The sequence below is a fragment of the Ursus arctos genome, unplaced genomic scaffold, assembly GCF_023065955.2.
Source record: "Ursus arctos isolate Adak ecotype North America unplaced genomic scaffold, UrsArc2.0 scaffold_14, whole genome shotgun sequence".
NCBI classification, from domain to species: Eukaryota; Metazoa; Chordata; class Mammalia; order Carnivora; family Ursidae; genus Ursus; species Ursus arctos.
The window spans coordinates 4,813,356-4,830,782 of NW_026622808.1; the positions used below are offsets into that span (position 1 = coordinate 4,813,356).

Below are 17,427 nucleotides of genomic sequence, written 5' to 3' on the forward strand. Positions count from 1 at the left end.
ATTGGACTCATAAACTGTTTAAGATCGGTAAATGCCAAGCGGGGCCAATCAAGGGATTCCATAAGTGAAAAGAGAGGAAGATTGCATGGAAGAAGGAGAATAAGAACATCTTTGGAACAAACAATTATGATAACAAGACTCTTCTGAGTCTTGAGTTGGCAGCCCACCTCCAGAACTTAAGACCATGAGCAACTTACTCAACGTGACCATGCTTCTCTTTCCTCCTTTGTAAAATGGGGATTCACTTAACCACAAGTCTTAAAGGCTTCCTGTCCCATCTTATCATGGATGAGATGAATTTCTTCCCTTCAAAGTGTGCCTTTATGCAGACACCTTATATACCAGACTTCTCAAATGATACCATAATTGATACATTTGTGTGGGTGTCTTCTGGTTGCTCATGCACTGAAGACAATGATTGTGTCCTGTTAATTTCTGTACCTTTATTATATCCACCTAGCACTTTCTGCGCAGTAAATAAGAAATTACAAAGAAATTTGTTGAGTAAATGGAAGCACTGGTGACATCTTGAGCCACTGGAGGTTTGTTTCAGGTCTGAGTGGTTGAGGAGAGGCTGTGTATGGTTCCTTCCAGACTTTTCTCTAGCTCTTCCCTGCCATACCCCGCCTCCCCCCACCCCTCAGCTGGACACAGAACAAGTCTGTGTTTAGAGTAATGTGTTTTAAAGGTCACATTTATTAGCAAATAGCTGTGTTTATAAACTTAGTTTGACAAAAAAAGGAGCCTTTGAAATTAATATTATTTGCTGAAACTAGAACCAAGTTCACTCCACAGTACGTACCGAGTCTGGTTATGGAAATGTGCCGTCAAGGTGGCTTTCACAACCTTATACTCCTCACCCACTCTTTTTATTTTTTGCAACTCGTTTTTTTAAAGCTTGACTGGATTTTCAGGCTGGAATTTATCTGTTTTGTGTCAACTTGCGGTTGTCATGTCATTCTGCTTCAAGAAGTTTACCGAACGAAGTCATGGAGACTCAGAACCTAGTTCAATCTTAACCTGTCCAGCTCATCCACATTACAGGACCCTAATTCACCTTCTCATCAAGAGTCTGGAAGACTGGTGCTGGTGCTGTGGGGTCCCCTGCTAGCTCCCTGCCATCTCGGCCTCAGAGCATCCAGTTAGAATGGTTCCCCTGAGATGTTGGTGGCCTGGATTTCTAATATAGGAAAAAAATGCTAGGTCAGAAGCTGGGAAGAGGCACTTTCTGATATGCATGGTGCAGGCTTTTCTGGCCCCCAGATGCCAGCTCCACAGAGAGAAGACTCTAGGCAGAAGAGGGCTCCAGGAGCAAAAAATCATCCGAGGAGGAGATTAATCCAAACCAGAGATTTCTTACAAGAAGAGAGCATTGCACCTCCAGAATGTGCAGCTCTTAGTTGCTAAGACAGGGATCCAGAGAGTGGAAGGTGTGGAATAATTAGATAATAATTATCTAATGACTTTGCCTGGAGACATCAAGATGCCTACTCCAAAACTGGAATGAAATGTGGAGGACTTGACCATGAAAGATGATTGAACTCAGTTCTGTGAGGAGAGGATAGGGTTTCAGACCATTTTCCAGAGTGGGTGAGGGCACATAGTTGTGCCAAGTGAGGGGCTCCTTTAAGGGAGGTTAGTGATGAGCTCAGGCTACATGGGGTCAAAGGCCATTCTATCCTCCTTTGGTGAGAGAAATAGATAGTAAATAATGATGATAAATGAGTAATCTTTCAAAGTACTCACTTGGGGAGGGTCGACTCCCTCCTTCCCCCAAAAGTGTCTCAAAATGCTTAAAGAATTCCACTTTGGGATTGCTTCTGAGCTAGTTTGTGTTTTCTGTTTCATCACTCTACAACTGCACCTCATTTTTAACCCAAAAATAGTTTCCTGCTTGATCAACCACTTTATTCATCAGACTTGGCTCTGGATGACTTTTGGTTGTTTCCAGAAATGAAATTCATCCTCAAAACTGAAAGATTTATGTTATTGAAGCTCCTTAAGAAAGGTGACTTCAACTCTGAAGAACTCAAGAGGAGTTCCAGATATATTTTGGTATTGAAAAAATTTGTCTCATTATTTTGCTGCCCAATCTCATACATTTTCATGTCTTCTTCTTGAATATTGTTTTGGAGATGAAACCCAGGCCTATATAAACTAGTCTAAGTGCATTGATCATTGAGTTGTGCCCAATCTAGCCATCGGTAATTATATTTTTGACTCTACAATATCTCTTTGAAAATAAAAGAAAGAACAGAGGAAAGACAGATGTAAGAGGAAAATAGAAATACATATAATTAAATCATAAAAGAGTGATAGATACCATCCTGTGCTACTTGGCAGACTCTGCAAGGATCGTGCACTTTCTGTGTGTTAGTAGGTAACATATAGCTTGGTTTTCTTCATGTTACCAGCGTCATATTTATTGTAGAAAATTAGGGGGAAAAGGCAAAAGAAAGACGATTTGAAATCATTTCTAATTCCATTAACCATAGGTAACTGATTTTGATTTTTCATTTCTCTAACCTTTCCTGGGTGGATTATTCATTTTGTGGCAGATTTAAGTCATTACTTTTTTGTCTGTTTTTTTGCTTGTTTATTTATTCACTTATTTAAAGATTTTATGTATTTATTTGGGAAATAGAGAGAGAGCACAAGTGGGAAGGAGGGGCAGAAGGAGAGGGACAAGCAGACTCCCCACTGAGCAGGGAGCCCCGACCCGCGACTAACCCCAGGACCCTGAGATCATGACCTGAGCCAAAGGCAGACGCTTAACCAACTGAATCACCCAGGTGCCCTTGTTTTTTGCTTGTTTATTAAAAAAATAAGATACATATAGAAACTTCCATAAAAAATGTAAGTGGAGTGAATTGTGTTAACCACTCATCAACTCCCACCTCCTTTCTCACCATCCAGATTTTTGCAAAATTCATTTTTTTTGTGGTTTTTCATCATATTTTTATTATCTAAGGCAAACGTAATTTTTCTTTTTCTTCTCTGTTATTATCAGTATACGTTGTGGGTTTTTATTTACTCGCATGTAATCATTCTTTCTGATGCTGAAATCATCCTAAATATAGCCAGTGGGAGCTTCTGCAAGCAGTTCCCGTGACCTTTTCACATGACCCCATCAACCAGAACCCTCTGCTTTCTGACACAGTGAAATTTTGGAAGCTCACCTTGGAGGCTCCCTGCTCTGACCAGTACTCTAAGGAATGCTGGTTTCTGTTAGTGAGTAACAGGTTTTAGAAATCAAGGCCTGGGCACTGCATATACTTTGCTTGTTAGGTGCTAGTGTTCCAAGGTCTTGGGGGACAGAACTGGGGGAAATACACATATATTCCTCGTATGGGGTAGTTTGGGAAGAACGCACTCCTTGTTTCTCCATTACTCACATACTGACAGTGCTTCTGGAAAATCCACCCGTCAAGCAATTCTCTGCAGCGCTAGCTGCTGTCCTATAATTCACTTCAATGCGGGCACTGTCTCCTTGGGATCAGCATTAGATCCCACAAGTTAAGGGCTTGGTCCCATAGGACTGTCCCCCACTTCAGACAGCAACCCCAAGTCACAGGTCACCACCTGTACCTCTGACTAACCAGCTATAAACAGGACTTCCCACGTCCCCCTCCTTGAATTTGATCATTTGCTAGGATGGCTCACAGAACTCAGGAAAATACATTTTCTTTCTTTCTTTTCTTTCTTTCTTTCTTTCTTTCTTTCTTTCTTTCTTTCTTTCTTTCTTTCTCTTCCTTCCTTCCTTCCTTCCTTCCTTTTTCTTTCTTTCTTTCTTTCTTTCTTTCTTTCTTTCTTTCTTTCTTTCTTTCTTTCTCTTCCTTCCTTCCTTCCTTCCTTCCTTCCTTCCTTCTTTCTTTCTTTCTTTCTTTCTTTCTTTCTTTCTTTCTTTCTTGTTGTAAATAAAGGATATGATAAAGGGTATGAACGAAGAGCCAGATGAAGGGATATATAAGGCAAGATCTAGAAGTATCCCAACTGAAGGATTTCTTATCCTCATGAAGTTGGGGTGCCCCCCCCTCCCCACGTGTAGAGGTGTTCACCGACCTGGCTGTTCCAGACCCAGTACTTTCAGGATTTTTCTGGAAGTTTCATCACGCAGCCATCATGGACCGTTAACTCAATCTCCAGCCCTTCTCCCCTTGCCAGGGGACGGGAGATGGGGCTGAAAGTTCCAAGCTTCTCATCCTGGCCTGGTTTCTGGCACCCAGCTCCATCCTGAACTATCCCAGAGCCCCTCAAGAGTCCCCTCATTGGAACAAAAGACACTCCTATCTCTCAGAAAATTACAAGGGTTTTAGGAGCTCTGTGCCTGGAACCAGGGGCAGACACCAGTTTATATATGTTGTGTTACTTCACAGGGCTCATTTTGGCATTCCAAATTCAAATTTAACATTTCCATTTTTCTTAAATTCTTTCATTTTATATTTGGATCTCTTCTGTATCCAGCCTGTGTGTGTGTGTGTGTGTGTGTGTGCGCGCGCGCGCGTGCTGGATATGCTTGACAATTTACAAAATGATCACTGTATAGGTGGAAGGTTTTGGATAGGAAGCAAAACAACGTTTTTATGGCAACAAGCCCACACTGGTGTGGGAAAATGTTTGGGGTGAGTGCGGGAGGTCCAGTTCATCTCACCACAAATAATTGGATAGTGAAGAAGGCTCTCTCGGTGACAGGCCTGGTCTGGATTAAGAGGACCCACTTCCTGGGCCTCGAGTGCCTACCCATGAAGCTCCTAAGGAGGGTCTCATCAACTTAGTGGACCACACCTCTGACCTCAGAGACACAGGTCAGCCTGTCTGTCTGGCGTGTCAGATACCAATGGCAAACCACGGCCTCCCATCCTTCGAGTGGCTCGAAATACGCTCCCATGACCCCTCTTCAGGTTCCATACTTTGGTAGAATGGCTCACAGAACTCAGGGATACATTTCACTTGGGTTTATTGATTTATTATAAAGGATGCAAGTGAGCAAGCAAATGGACGAGACACGCAGGGGAAGGTGGAGGAGACGCACAGAGTTCCTGGGCCCTCTCTGAGCACCCCACCTTCCCGACGGTTCCATGGGCCCACCAACCCAGAGGTTCTCCAAACCTTGCAGTTCAGGGGTTTTTATAGAGATTTTCTTAAGCAGTCACGGATGATTAAATACCTTACTATTATTATCAAAATAACTTTAATCTCCCAGATACCCTGAAAGGGTCTCAGGGTCCCCTGAGGGGGGTGACCAGACCACATTCAGAGCCACCGGCCTAGAGAAAGGTGCAGTGGAGACAGCACCGGAAATTATAGGTTAAGGCTTTACGATTTTTGGGCCTGATCTTTATGGTATTGCCCTTAGAAACGGATCCTCCAATGCACTGTTAAATAGAAGCTAATTTTGTAAAAGTGTGCAGAAGTTAAAAATTGTCCCCAGGGCGCCTGGGTGGCACAGTGGTTAAGCATCTGCCTTCGGCTCAGGGCGTGATCCTGGCGTTCTGGGATCGAGCCCCACATCAGGCTCCTCCGCTATGAGCCTGCTTCTTCCTCTCCCACTCCCCCTGCTTGTGCTCCCTCTCTCGCTGGCTGTCTCTATCTCTGTCGAATAAAGAAATAAAATCTTTAAAAAAAATTGTCCTAATTCATCTTTGGAGCTCTAAATTCTTATATATAACGGCCACTCAACATCGGTACTTGGATGTCTAATAGACATTTCAAACTCAACTTGTCCAGAACTGATCTCCTGCTCTTTCTCCCCATAAATCTCCCCTCCTGTGGCATTTCCTATTTAGTTCATCATTATAGCTGTTCAGGCACAAAACCCTGGATTTATTTTTGACTGCCGCCTGGAATTACTTTGGCCCCAGCCACCAGCCTCTCTCACCTCGGTTCCTCCTACCTGATCTCTCTGCTCTTATCCTCCTCACCCTAAACCCCTTAGTTCATTCTTAGCATAACAGCAGAGTGATACTTTTGACACCTAAGACCATGCAATTTTCTGCTTAAAATGATACGATGGTGACTCCTTTCACTCAGTCGAAGCTGACAGCTTAAATGCCTTTATGTTTCCCAGCTCTCTCCCGATGCCGCTCTGCCCACAGCGATTTCTCTCTGCTCCTCAAACACACCAGACATGCTTCTGCCTCAGGACCTTTGCCCCGGCAGTCACCTCCAACTGGAATGCTTTTCTCCCCAATCTAGTCTAAACTCCCTCATTTTCCAGACTCTGTTCAGACATAACCTTCTCACTGTGTTCTACCCTGACTGTTCTATTTAAAATTGCAAGTGCCAGGGCTCCTGGGCGACTCAGTCGGTTAAGCATCTGCCTTCAGCTCAAGTCATGGTCCCAGGGTCCTGGGATCGAGTCCCTCATCGGGCTCCCTGCTCAGTGGGGAACCTGCTCCTCCCTCTCCCTTGCCTCTGCCTGCCGCTCCCCCTGCTTGTGCTCTCTCTCTCTCAAATAAATTAATTAAATAAATAAAAAATCTAGAAAAATAAAATAAAATGGCAAGGCCCACTTGCTATGTTGGAATGTCTGTCTCGCCCTTACCATGCTGTGCTCTTTCTTTCTCCTCCCCCCACACCACAGCATTTATACCTTTCTATTTATTTCGTGATTGTCTGTTGTTTATTGTCTGTTTTGCTGCACTAGAATGTCAGTGGCATGGGTCAGAGATTCTTGTCTGTTTTCTTTCACTGGTGTACCTAAGAACCCAGAATACTGTGGCAGGTAGTAGCCATCCAATAAATACGTGTTAAATAAATGACTACATAGATAGGCAGATGCCTTTTTTAAATTTATTTTTAGATTTTATTTATTTGAGAGAGAGAGTGAGCAAGAGAGAGAGAGAGAGCAAATGAGCAGGGGCGGAGAGAGAGGAAGAAGCAGACCCCCCAGCTGAGCAGGGAGCCTGATGCAGGGCTCGATCCCAGGACCCTGGGTTCATGACCTGATCCAAAGACAGATGCTTAACTGACTGAGCCACTCAGGTGCCCCACAAATGCCTTTTAAGAAGTAGGGTGCCTGGAATATTCAAGGTTGTGATTCAATTAAGACCAATTATCAGGAAGTTTTTGAGAGTATTAATAATCAAAATTCTTTCCACTGCAAGTGCCAACAATTCAACAAACCCTGTGGAAGGAGGGAAGGAAGGAAGGAAGGAAGGAAGGAAGGAAGGAAGGAAGGAAGGAAGGAAGGAAGGAAGGAAAAGGAAGGGAGGAAGGGCAGGAGGGAGGAAGGTTATTTGATTATAAGAGAAAGCTTCAGGCATGGCTGGATCTAGGGTTTCAAATAATGCCATCAGGATCCCAGCTCTTTACTTTCCTTCTCCTCTGTTTTACTCCCAGGCAGCCACTCCCTTTATGGTGGTAAAGATATCACAGACATCTCTAAGTTTTAATGTTACCAGCTCTACCACCCCACGACAAAGAAAGTTGCATTTATTAGGTATTCTTGCTCCCAGGCTCTCAGTGGGCACAGCAAGAAAATGTGTATATTCATCTGTATTTATTTCGATGTCTGTCTCTATTAATTGAAAACAGCGTGTTTATTCTGATCCCTCCGATTCCGATCCAACGGCACAGGGTTTATTCTAGGTTTCTCTCTTTCCCCATATGTGTACCTCCTTTCTCTGACAGTGAGAAACCAGGCTCCCATTTCCTTAATTTATTTACTCATTTGATCGATGCTTTTGTATGTGACCATTTCCCCCTTCCCCTGAGTCCGCCTGTGGTTGCCCATCTCACCCTGCTCGAGCTCTGACTCCCCTTTGTGGGCAGGTGCTCTCCTTACCCATGCCAGGCTGCCCCCCCCATGGGGACACGCTCCTCCCAGCTTTGACCCTGAGTCCCCACGCATACATAAAAGTCCCCCACATCCTGATGGGTCCCTAACACCCACCATCAGGCTCCGACACCCCAGGCCAAGCCAACACTTTGCAGGGACACTCTTGTCACCCTGCTTGGACTCTGACACACTTGGGCCACTGTGTTTCCCTTGCCTTCCTGCGGAGTTCCTTCCCGCTCAATGGCTTTAAAGCTGAATTGTTCAGGAAGGGAAGAGAGAGCGGAAAGGGAGCAGAAGCACCTTTATCTTTATGTCAATCACGCCAAGGGACTCAGGACTCCTGGGCTGTCACCACCTTTGGGACTTGAATGCCCACGTGGCTCCGTGATCAATGAGACAGCTTGCCACCACCCCTCACGCACCTGTCTCTGCCTTCCCTCATGTGTTTTCCTCCTGGCACTTGTCGCCGTCTGACTTGGTGGATGCACTTAACATTGCCCGCACTCAGAGCTGTGCCTGGCACGGGGAAGCATCAGGGAGTGTTTGTTAATGAACGAGTCTGGCAAGAGAGCCGTTCCACGTGGACAGAGAGACTTGGAGCCCACTACGAAGGGAGGGGGCCGTGGGGTCCTCCTGGGGCCCGCAGAGGCCTGTGTGCCCTTCACCGAGACCCCCTGGCAGGTGGCACCTCTCCGGCCCATACAGCACCGGTGACTTATGGAAGCGGACAGACAAGGAAGTATAGTTAGCATTCATTCATTGCTTATGTTGTACAGGCTGTCAAAACTAATGAAATTTTATGACAGACGGGCAACGACCAGCTTCCTGGTGTTATTTATCTTTCTCGCTTCTGGCTCAGAGCACTGGGTGATTTTTCATTTACATTTAAAAATGCCAAGATGACTAAGCGCGATTCGCCTCCTCAGAAAACTAGCAAATTGTATCAATGCACAAATGTAATTAATAATCATCAGGCATGAGAAATGAGGAGCAGTTAACAGGATAGTCTATCTTTCCAGTCTCCTTCCTCTCCCTGCCACCATTTCAGCCAGTTCCCAAACTCCAGGGACATATATCATGGGTGCTCCTCCCCCCACCTTCATTGTTCCTATCTGATAGCCAATATTCGCAATGACAAACAAAAGGTTCTTGTGACTGGCGACATGAGTTCCCAGGGCGCAATGGATTTACTTGTAGCCGCCTTCGAGGGATGATGCAAATAGATGTAACACCTTGGGGGGGGGATGAAAACAATCTATCGGAAGAGGGGCTCGAGGTCTCGGGAGACAGGTTAATTCTAGAGTGACAAGACTCAAGATTGCGAGACCGTGTTCACATAACCAAGAGAAACCTGCAGACCCGATGAATCATAACAAGCCAAACCTGTGATCTGTTTGTGCTTCGAACCGTCCTTCCGTATACATCACCTTGTCCTCTTCTGTCCTCATCCCTGCTTTAGATTACCTGCCCTTCCCTTGCCCTTGGCCCCACCTGAGACTGCCGGGATCGTCAGCCTCTGCAATTCTCGGCTCTCCCCAGATCACTCCTGGGGGTCTTTAGAGGTACCTTATATGTGTTCACGAATAAATGCTTTGGTCTTGTGCACCACCTGCGTGATTACGATGATGACTGTTTTGGCTTTTCTGCTGGCCCCACTGGTGAGCTGTGTTTTTAAGGCACCAAAGCAACAGCCCACGTCCTCTGGAGCCCAGTTCAGTGGAGTTCAGTTCCTCTCCACTTCCAGCGTTTTAACAGACTTTTAAATTGTGCTATTTGGGTTCCAATGCCTTCTGGATTTTTTTTTTTTTTTTTTTTTTTTTTTTAGCAAATGGGTCTTGGGAGAGGAGACAAAGCTGAAAGGCAAACATTATGCTCTACTCGAAAACCAAGCCCCTGCCACCATGACTAAAGGCTTTGTGAAGGGGCCAAGCTTTTCTGCTCACCTTTTCTGCCTCAGGATGGGCTATTTCCCAGAGGGCTTGTGCAGGCTCTATGCACCTTGGCACTGGGAAGGCCAGACATGTCCAGACATGCTGGTCTCACAGCCCTCGCTCAGGCTCCAAATGGCACTTTTGATTCAAAGGTGCACTTAGAGAGCGTCTACTCCGTGCTCAGTGCTAGGGGGCTTTCTGGAAGGCCAATCAGATAATCAAATGGTAGGGGGAAGTACAAATAAGCACCACAGAGAGGTAGAGATGAGGAGGTGCAGAGAATGGGGTAAAGAGGAGTGCGATTTCCGAAGAGTTGCAACAGGAATGGCTTCATGGAGGTTGACTCTGAACCCAGCCTTGAGAGATTCGAACACGTGGAGGAAGTTAATGCAAAAGGTGCTCCTGGAAGAGAGGGCAGCAGGAACAAGAGGTGGATGTTCCCGGCATTATGCAGGGAATGGCCAGGCGTATACTGTTGGGGAGTTGAAGGTGGAAAGCGGGGGTCAGATTGCATCCAGGAGATCCTTGACCTTCAGTCTGAGTCATGTGTGTCTTATTTTATACGCAGCAAAATATACCAAACTGAGATAATATGCCAACTGGAGATATGAAGAGCCATGAACAGATGAGTGTGTTTCCGGGTCAGTAGACTCACCTGGATCAGTGTCTTTCGGGTGACTAGGAGACATCAGGGCAGGCAGATTGGTGGGGGAGGCCTCTGCAGTAGCAGCAGATGTGGGTACTGAGAATGGAGCGGGACAAGTCGAAAATAAGGATACGATGGGTCTGAGAGAGGGGGTAGACACAGGGGGTGAGGGAAGAGAGGAATCTAGGAAGAGCTGAGCATGAGCAGTTAGGAAGAGAGAGTGTGATGTGCAAGAGACAGTAATTTTCTTTTCTTTTCTTTTCTTTTCTTTTCTTTTCTTTTCTTTTCTTTTCTTTTCTGTCTTTCTGTCTTTTTTGGCAGGATCATGATGGGGTCACATCTTCCAGACAACTTTGTAAGGTGTGTAGGAGACAATGATTTCCATTTTAGAGGCAGGAAAATTGTGGCAGAGAGCAGTAAGTGGCATGTCTGTGTTCACCCGCTACCTGGCGGAACTGACTCTTAGATCCAGACTTTGGGATTTAAAACCTTTGCTTTTTTTCCCTTTTTTACCTGCACAAGTAGCTGTATAGAGAGGATGGTAGAAAAAGGAATGAAAACAAAACAAAACAAAACAGACGAGTAGTAAGGAATTATGCTATTAGTGACTAAACCCAGCACGTTGTAACAGTTCTCGGGAGAACCATCAGGCAAATGAACTCTCTTAATCCAATCGGGTAAGAAATTTCCTGGGCGTGTGGATCCATGATCCATTTAAGTCCCCTAGAAGGAGAGACTAATAAGAAATCAACTCCGGTGAAAAACAAACTAGAGGTAATAATTGTGCAGAGACACTGGGCATTCTGCCCCCAGGATCACAGGCTGTCCTCTAATAAAAGCCATGAAATCCATAATAGAAATTGCTTCACCCCAAAGCTTCTGGAAAGTCCATGTGTTCATAACTGGGACCTTAAATAACAGACCTATTGCTCTTGGTTATCTTCGGTGATAACCAGCTGCTTATGAAAACATCCGTTTTCAGAGAATTTAGGTTTGGTCATGGTCTGTTTTACATTTGGGAATGAGGTGGTGGTGTGTTGTTTTTCTCTTCAGCTGGTGAGGAGGAGAGGTGGGAAAGCATAGGCTTGCCAACGTCCTATTTGTCTTTCTGTTTGTTGTTGCAACTGGCCTCGTTAGATCAGGCGGGAGCAGCCAACATTTATAACTTTGGCTTTTCTAATTAAAGTTCTACTGAAAAGCCTACTCCTCTCTTCTCACTCCCTCGGCAGGAATGTGCTCTCGTAACAGAGGCATCTGCCCCCTAGACTAACCTTTCTTGAAACCAGATAAACAAAGTAATACTAATAAAAATATCCATCTGTGCTTAAAGATAAATAGAGCATTAATATACCAAACTGAGATCTGGATTCTTTTGGAGCCAGCTTTAATGATATTAGACATCTGTTCCAGCTTGCTCCTGGCTCATTTCCCATGTGCACATTCATTTAAGAAAACAATGGGAAAGGGGTTTGTCTGGGGGACATGGGGGTGCCACCTAACCACTGCCCTTTTCTGAGGCGACCACCCCGATGGAGGTCTTGATCATCTGGCATATTACTTGGGTCTCATCATGGATTTTTAAGCACTGTAGTCTTCCTTCATTTTTATTTTCAGATGCTCGAAAGCCAATTTAATCATTTACAAAAGTAAGCAGAATTGCCGAGTAGACCAGATGTAGAAACACCGGCATGGTCATGGTCTTTCCAAAGTCAAGATGTGAGAGCATCCAGGAAGCATCTGAAGCCATCCGTTTACAGGGAGAGAGCACCAGGTCTGGCCTGCGAAGAGGGCAGGATGATTGTTTCTTTTTAAGAATTGTGTGCGGAAGGTAGAAGCCAGCCTCTCAGTGTTCCTTTATAACATGTTAACACTCGAGAAGCCTTGCCGGCAAGGTGCCGTTGTGGGAAAGCAGCCTCCACTTGAGGACAGACCCGTTGACCTTGGCTTCTTAGATTTGGTGCTAACTCCAAAGGAATGTGGAAGTCAGTGGGGTGAGGGCCAAGATGGGAATGTACGAGGGGCTTTGACAATTGTTACAATGATGGGGTGGGTGTTGCTGACGTTTAGTGCCTGAAGACCAAGGACAAAGTAAGGGGCAGTCTTGCACAGCAAAGGCTGACCAGTCCCAAACGTGGATGACATAATATTGACAAGTATCGACATTTTTAAATAGCGAAAATGTTTTTCAAACAAAAATCTTACGCAGAACCCCTAAAACGTAAAACGTATTGAAGAAGAGCAATAATTCCCGAAGGAGAGGAAGCCCCTGAAACACTTCTAGGGAGCTCGGCTCAGGAGCCACTCTTCTTGGGGCGCCTCTGTGGCTCAGTGGGTTAAGCATCTGACTCTTGGTTTCTTCTCAGGTCATGACGTCAGGGTGGTGGGATCCAGCCCTGAGTTGGGCTCCACGCTCAGCACAGAGTCTGCTTGAGATCCTCTTCCTCTCTGCCCCTCCCCCTACACACTCTCTCTCTCTCAATAAATAAATACATACATAAATAAATAAAAAATAAATAAAACCTTAAAAAAAAAGAACCACTATTCTAGGTGCTAGCAGATGGCCATACAGTTCTAATAATCTGCCTGGTTGTGCAGTGTGCGAAGAATTGAGTGATTTTAAAAAAACGTTTTTTTAAACAATAATTTTGTTCCCTTCAATATTTTATATGAAAGTTTTTAAACATACATAGAAAAATGGAAAGAATTGTAAACACCCATGTACCTACTACTTAGATTCCATAATTGCCAATGTGTTGTGCTTTTGGTCTCCGCCCGGGTCTGTCCATATGCACTGATTCATCCTCTTTTAAAATTCCTTTCAAAGTGAGCTGCAGACATCAGTACAGTTCGTCCCTAGTACTTCAGCCTGCCTATCAGACATTCACCTAGAGCTCAGTATTTGTTTATAGTCCTTTTGAGGGGGTCAAATTTACACACAGAGAAGTGAATATAGATATAGTATATGGTTTGGCAAGCTTTAAAAATATAATTATGTAGCTCAGACCCTTATCAGGAAATAAAGCCTCTGAAAGATACCACCTCTGGAAGTTTCCCTGTGGCCCTTTCCAGAGAGCACACCACCCCCCATCCCCTGGTTCCTGACAACTGCTGTTCTAATTTTTTTTTTTTTTCCCACCATAGATGAGCTTTTACCGGTTCCCAGGGCTTCGTATGACTCGGATCCTGGCGTAAGCACTCCAGGTAAGTGACTTCTTGCAAAGAGCGTAATGCTTCGAAGCCTCATCCATATCATTGCTTTTATCAGTAGTTCCTTCCTTTTAATCCAGTGGGTGGTGTTTTTGGGCTATGGACTGAAGAACACTTTGACTTCAGTGATTCATGACCTGACACTTCAGGACCAGGCCACTATTGTTATTTCTAGTCGTATTAGCTTTGTCTAAACACCAGCAAACAATCTGTCGGTGGAGTTCGTTCAGTCAAACAAGCTGACAGTTTGCTGGAGAGAATCATTATGACTGGTGTCTGAGTGGCCAAGGAAGTGCTAATCAGGAGGCTTGGGATCCATTTTTATGGTGTCAGTTCTCCCCTCCTGGTAAATTTTAAGAAGCCATCATGAGGTTACTGGACATGGAGTTGGGAAGAGACATGTGGCTGGCATGACTGGCTCCGGGATACCACCCTAACGGTTCTCTCCCAAAACCCTTAAATTCTGCCAGAAAGAACAAATCTGTCGTTTCTATCAGATTCTTTCTATATTCAGATTCTTTCCATTCTGTACACTGGTTGTCCACTTCCAGATAATTTTCTACAAACTCCTTCAGACTTTTTTTTTTCTGTTAAAGAAATCACCCCCTCTGTAGTCAGAAGTGCTAGGGAACATGTTAAAATATGTGGGCAGCTTGTTCAGTGCAAGATAATAACAGAGCCAGCATTTATTAAATGCTTACTGGGTACCAAGTACCGGGTACTGTCCTCTCCATGTGTTTTTCCTGTAAATCCTCATCATTCTCTGAGGTAGGTATCATTATAGTCCCATTGTATAGAGATGGAAACCGAGTCCTGGAGAGATTACAGTATCTTGTTGAAGGTCATTCAGAGCCAAGAATGGAACTCAGTTCCATCTGATCCGCCACTCCACGCCATGGCAGAGCCCCTCAAGGGAGAAGGAGGGGCTAGAAGGGCAAGGGAAAGGAAAGTTAGCTGTTCAGAAAACACTCCATCAAAATATTGTCACCCTTGTTTCTTGGCTTCCACATTGCTCCTTAAGCTTCACTCATAGCAAACTACATGGTGGCACCATATTCTTCTCCTTGTCTTGGTTCCTTCTGTCACCTGGCTAAGGGTTCCTTAAACTCTGCGGTCCAACCGTGGACCCAAGGTGAGGCTACTTCTCACCACCTCGGGCTTGGTCTGTGTGGCTCTGCCCTTCCTGCTCTGTGTTCTCCTCTCATTCGTATCCTGGTGCCTAACACAGTGCCTGGAAAATACACGTTGAGTGAATGAATGAACCTTGTTTTATGGGTATTTAGTGAGAACCACCATGTGTCAGAGACTGTCCCAGCTGTTGGGGAAATGGTAATGGACCAAACAAAGGCCTTGGCCTGTGGCGCTTACACTGCAGACAAAATCCAATACTGATCTGATGTGTCAGGCACGGATAAGGCCCAGGAGGAAAAAGAAAGCAAGGTAAGGGGGTGGGGAGTGATTGGAGGTGCTTTGTAAGGGGTGTGGTCAGGTGTGGCATTTTGGAGGGGTGATATTTGATGTTCAGAGGCTGAGGGAAGTGAAGGGAAACCCATGTGGGTTTCTCTCTCTCTCTCTTTCTTTCTCTCTCTCTCCCTTCCTTCCATCCTCCCTCCCTCCCTTCTTTCCTTCCTTCCTCCCTCCCTCCTAACCTCCCTCCTAGCCTCCCTTCCTCCTAACCTCCCTCCTAGCCTCCCTTCCTCCTTCCCTTCCTTTATTTTTAAAGATTTATTTATTTGGCGGGGGGGGGGGGGACAGAGGGAGAGAGAGAATCCCCGTTGAGTGCAGAGTCCGACATGGGGCTCGATCCCAGGATTCTGAGATCATGACCTGAGCTGAAGTCAAGAGTCTGATGCTCAACCAGCTGAGCCACCCAGGTGCCCCTTATTCTATTTTTAAATTGTGTTAAAATATACATCACATAAAATTTCCCATTTTAACCCTTTTTAAGAGTACAGTTCTGTGACATAAAGTACCTTCACGTCATTGTGCAAGCATCAGTACCGTCCATCTCTAGAACTTCTTTCATTTTCCGAACTGAAACTCTGTCCCTTTTGAACGCTAACTCCCCCTTCCGCCGTACCCCAGAAGGGTAGCCACTCTTCTACTTTCCGTCTCCGTGAATTTGACTAATCTGTTTACCTTATGGAAATGGAATTGTGACTGACTTACTTCTCTCAGCATAGTGTCCTTGAGGTTCATCCAGGTTGTAGCTTGTGTCAGAATTTCTAAGGCTGGACAATATTCCATTGTACGTATATACCACATTTTCTTTTTTTTTTTAAAGATTTTTTTTTATTTATTTATTCGACAGAGGTAGAGACAGCCAGCGAGAGAGGGAACACAAGCAGGGGGAATGGGAGAGGAAGAAGCAGGCTCATAGCAGAAGAGCCTGATGTGGGGCTCGATCCCACAACGCCGGGATCACGCCCTGAGCCGAAGGCAGACGCCCAACCGCTATGCCACCCAGGCGCCCCTATACCACATTTTCTTTATCCGTTCCTTTGCTGGCAGACATTTAGACCATGTCCACCTGTTGGCTGTTATGAATAATGCTGCAACAAACACGGGAGTGCAAATATCTGAGTCTCCGTTTTCAATTCTTTTGGGTGTATGTCTACCCAGAAGTGGGATAGTTAGATCATACAGAAGTTTCATTTTTCATTTTCAAGGAACTGCCATACTGTTTTCCACAATGGCAGTGCCATTTTACCTTCCTACCAACAGTGCGTAAGGGTTCCAATTTCTCCACGTCACGGCCAGTGTTTGTTATTTTCCGTGTACCTCAGTAAGAGCCATCTTACTGAGTGTGGAGTGGAATCTCCTTGTTTGGATTTGCATTTCTTTAATGATTAGTGACGTTGAGCATTGCTCCATGAGAATTTTAGGATTTTACATGAAGAACGTTCTAACAGGAAGCTAACTGTAGAACTGACATGATCAAGGCTCAGATGGAAGACCACGTCTGATTTGGGGGCCCTTGTAAGGAGTTTGAGTTTGCCTCTGGGTGGGATGGGAGCCTCCGGAGGCTTTGGAGCAGGGGCATAGCATGATCTGACTTACGTTTTAAATGAATTTCACTCTGGCTTTCTGACCACACATTTTTTTTTTTCTTTTTTCCAATGGGGCATCGTCTGGGACTAATTATCCACTGAACACACTTAGCAGCAGTATTTATCATCATCATAAAAACACACTGTGGGTAAAGAGATTTACGCTTTACAGAAGGCCTCCTCATACATCATCTTGTTCAATTCTTAGGGTAGTTTGTGTAGCCTCCTGTCTCCTTAGTCACTGGGCATTTTAAGAGAGGAGTCTGGGCGTGCCCCCTTATGATCAGAAAAGAGATTTGGAACCTGGCTCTGGCAATAATGTACTGATGGTGGAGTTTTCTGGAAATTAGCCCATCTGTTTATAGCTAAGCCACGGTTGCCTGTGCGGAATCGCCCAACTTTTTCTTTAAACACCATTCATCGGCAATTCTTTGACACTGTGACTTTTTCTTATTGGGCTAGTCATTGTCACTGCTCCTTTCTTCATCAAAGACTCCTGAAGATTCTATTCCATCCCAATGAGCTTTAGAGACTCTTTCAACGGGTTTTAGTGGTTCTTCCTCTGGGAAAACTCAAATTCACTCATTAGTTCATTCACTGTGTAATTAGTAATTAATAATTACTATAGTAACTATAGTAAACACTGGAGACACAATGGTGAACAAAGAGAGAGAGTCTCTGGTGCCCTGGGTCTGGGGAAGTTAGATGGGCCCGGCGTAAGGGATAAGGGCAAAGAGTGGCCATGAGTGGCAGATGTGCTCCACACCCCTGGGGGATAGACACACACAAGGGCACATGCAGTGTGATCCTGGT

At 45.0% G+C, this 17,427-nt stretch overlaps 1 long non-coding RNA gene across 3 annotated transcripts in view; it reads left to right on the forward strand.

Moving 5' to 3' along the window:
• The window catches only part of LOC113271231 (uncharacterized), a 251,948-nt gene that overhangs the window by 49,470 nt on the left and 185,051 nt on the right, over positions 1–17,427 (forward strand). For all 3 annotated transcript variants that reach the window (XR_006411890.3, XR_008959022.1, XR_008959024.1), the window contains exon 3: positions 13,499–13,558. This is a non-coding gene — a long non-coding RNA (uncharacterized LOC113271231). The remainder of the gene's footprint in view (positions 1–13,498; positions 13,559–17,427) is intronic.